General features: G+C 40.3%; 1 pseudogene; it reads right to left on the bottom strand.

The window, feature by feature from the left end:
- Nucleotides 1–2,513: 2,513 nt before the first annotated feature.
- On the bottom strand, nt 2,514–3,415 carry LOC123847401 (adenylate kinase isoenzyme 6-like; annotated as a pseudogene).
- Between the last annotated feature and the right edge of the window lie 305 nt (nt 3,416–3,720).

Raw genomic sequence — 3,720 nt, forward strand, 5'->3', positions numbered from 1 at the left:
TTCAGCAATGGAGGCACAATGACAAAAGGCAGAGAGGAGCAAATATGGGTACTGTCCATTCAAACACAGCCCAAAGGACAAATTTGTCCAGTGGATTTTAGTATTATGGCTCCCTTGGCCACATACTGCCTTATTCTCTCTTAGCTGACAGTTTACTACTTAATATCATCCAAGGAAGCCCACTTACTCTGCTCTTGTGATCACTAAGCAATCTTCTCACTGTAGTTTAATTTAATTCTTTAACGAGAGATTATATTAGTTGTATTGACAAAATATTTGCATCCAGGGTTTGGTAAACTTTTTTCTGTAAAGGGCAAGATTGCAGATATTTGGGGCTTTGTAGGCCATAGCGTCTCTGTCACGACGACCCAGCTCTGCTGCTCTGCACAGCACAAAAGCAGCCCTAGACAATATGAAAACCAATGGCCATGGCTGTGCTCAATACCACTTTATTTACAGAAACAGGTGTCAGCTGGCCCACAAGCCATAGATTGTTGACCTTGCTCTAGACCATAGGACAATAAAAACAAGTGTTTTGTTATGTGTGTGTGTGTGTGTGTGTGTTTTAAATAGCAAAAATTTGAATTTCCCTTTTATATATAAATCTTGGTTAGTTGGATTAATGTGTACTCCCTTTGAGAAACAGTTTCACTTTCAAAGTGATGACAAATTCAAGAGTCCGAGTGCGTGAGACTGAGGGTCATATCGCGCGTGGTTCATTCACGAGCACATTGCTACCTCATAAAGCATCATGGCAACAGCATGCTGGTTTCTCCCCAGATAAGGATAGGACCTCATGACAGAGTCTCATGTTGGCGTTGTTTGTTTGTTTGTTGTTCCTACACTAAGCGGGGCCACAAAGTTCATTGAGACTAAATAGTTTTGCAAAGGAGACCGTGAGCCTTAGAAATATGAACTGACTTGTTCAAACTGGAAGCTAGGATGAGCATCCAGGTCTCCCAGCCCCAGGCCCTTGGCTGCTTTACTGCTTCATAGTTTACACTCTACATCTGTGGTCTGCTGATTTGGACTTTGCTGGTAAAAATTATCATAAAAGCTTGAGGCCTTGGACTTAAGTCATAAGGCAGCAGTAACCTAGTGTCAACGATGATGATGAGTAAGCACATGGCTCGGTACAAAGGAGCCAAGAGCACCCACAGGCTCTTCAGATGCTTTAATACAATGTCCTTAGAAAATGTTGAACGCCATTGAGCATTTATTGTCTAGGTATTTATCTAAACCTGTCTTGAACCTGTCTATGTTTTGGCTTTACAACTAGTTCAGATAACAAATTCCATGTGTTTACTTCTCTTTTAGACAAGAAGACCGTCCTGTTACTTTAGAGCCTGTTTTTATCAAAACTGATGGTGATGTAACTGAGAGATGCCCCAGGTTGATTATCTCAGAAAGCTCTCAGGGGAGAGCTAGGCCGAGGGTCTCGTTCACAAAAAGGGTCTTTGGGGGCCTTTCATAGCACATTACTTCAAAGTAACACCATTGCACAGAGATTTTCCGGCATTTTTAGCCACCAAAACTTGCTAAAAAAACTTGCATGGGGTTTTAGATAATATTGGTAACAGATTCACTGGCCTACTAGTAGACTGTTTCATTTTTCCCCACAGAATTTAACATCATATCACACACTAATTTTTTTTTTTTAATTTGGCTCCCCCCGCAACTGGAACACAAACTCCATGAAGGCAAGGCTTGGTGTGTTTATCCCCAGACACTAAAATAATTCCCGATGCATAGCAGACATCCCATAAATACTGTTGAACAAAGGAAGCAATGTGTGAAGCACTGAAGCCAAGCCTAAGCCCCAGCCTCCCATCCAGTACCGAACCTGAGGATCTTTTCTGGAGCCCCCTCTAGTCTGTGGGGGGGATTGTGACTGGCATAGAGCTTTTGTATAAAGCTTACACATGTTTTATCTTATGAGGGCCTCTCAACCACCCTGTGAGGTCAGTTGGGCACATATTTATTCCCAATGTGAAGATGAGAAACGAGACTCAGAGACGATAATGGATTCGTTCACAGTCACCTTGGTGGAAAATGGTAATGCTATAGAGCTAAGACAGCTCCAAATGCACCACACCAGCATTTCAGACTATTTTTTTTAAATGGTGAATTTCATCTTAATTTAAAAGAATAAGGAGGTCTGTATGTTCTGAGATGATATACTCTCCATAACATATTAAATGAAAAAAAAATACAGAACAGCATACACAGCATGCTTCCACATGCTTAAAGAAACTAACATACACAAACGCACACTTCCCAGGCCTAAAATCTCTTGAAAAGAGACACAGGAAACCAGCAACATTACTTCCTAAAGGGAGGGGGGGTCTGGGTGGCTGAAGAATAGGGATGGCCTGGAAGGGAAACCTACCTTTCCAGGATACTCTTTTGTACCTTTTGGTTTTTATACAGAGTATAAGCATTACCACTTAATCATGTGTTTGTTTTTTTAATTTAAGAAATAAAAATGAAAAACCTCTGATGTTTTATCCTTAGTCTTAAGTTTTATTTTAAGGGATCATCTTCATTTTCTTTTGTAACCAGCTTAGAAGATAGCCACCCATTTGGTCAGATTTATTTATTCTTCAGCAGTTGAAGCATTTAAGATGACAGTTTTTACTCTAAATCCTTAATGATATTATATATACTATACGTGAGAATGTTTTGCTTTCTCGTGGAGAAAAAAAAGCCCAAACATAAACCTTTAGATTATCCATCTACTAGTCCTGCAGCACAATCTTAATAAGAAAGTTTTACTGATAACTGGACAATTTATTCATTATGGCAGGGATATAACAAGAGTGGTTGTGAAGTGGCCAGTCTTGTAAGTCAGGAGCTATGATCCTTGATCCACTGCTCAATCCACTTCAATATCTGATTGATATTATCCTCTAGATCTTCTGGTTTATTGCTGGGCAGTTGATGTACTATTTCTTCCTTGTAGGATGCTAATGCTTCTTCATAAAGAACTTGAAAAATTTCACACTGAATATTCTTTTAGTTTCTTTTCATTATAACCCCTTGTTTCAAGTCTTTTGTATAATACACTGTTATCTGCTTGCAGCACAAAAACTATATGAAACCAACGTTCAAGAAAGAAATCACAACCATGGTAATCAACAATAACTCTACCTTCGCTCATTTGGTTTTCTAATTCATCAACTACTCTGTCTTCATCTAAAATGGGGCATTCATACTCTTCATCATAGCCATCATGTATCTGCCCTTCTCGAGCCAAATCATCCACATTAATGTATTTCAGTCCTGATCTTGATGCAAGTTCTTTGCCTAGCATGGTTTTTCCAATCCCTGGTGTACCGGTGAGCAGGATGTTCGGAAGCAACATGGTCCTCACTGCGCTGGCTCTGGGCCGCATTTCAGACTATTTTGACTGCAACTTACAGGAAGGAGTGAATTTTAACAGTAAGGTAGTTGGGAGCTTCTTGGAGGAACATTACACTTTCTCGCTTCAAGTATCTGTCAATGGGCTGCAAATTATATAAACCACTATCTTGCACCAAAAAAAAAAAAAAAATGGAGTGAATTTTAAATTATGACCCAGAAGGGGTGCCTGGGTGGCTCAGTCAGTTAAGCGTCCGACTCTTGATGTTGGCTCAGGTCATGATCTCAGGGTCCTGGGATCGAGCCCCACATTGGGCTTCATGCTGGGCATGAAGTCTGCTTGAGATACTTTCTCCCTCC

The sequence above is a fragment of the Mirounga angustirostris genome, unplaced genomic scaffold (assembly GCF_029215605.1).
Source record: "Mirounga angustirostris isolate CCGP_5_RB_7025 unplaced genomic scaffold, mMirAng1.0.hap1 SCAF_2, whole genome shotgun sequence".
Taxonomy (NCBI): domain Eukaryota; kingdom Metazoa; phylum Chordata; class Mammalia; order Carnivora; family Phocidae; genus Mirounga; species Mirounga angustirostris.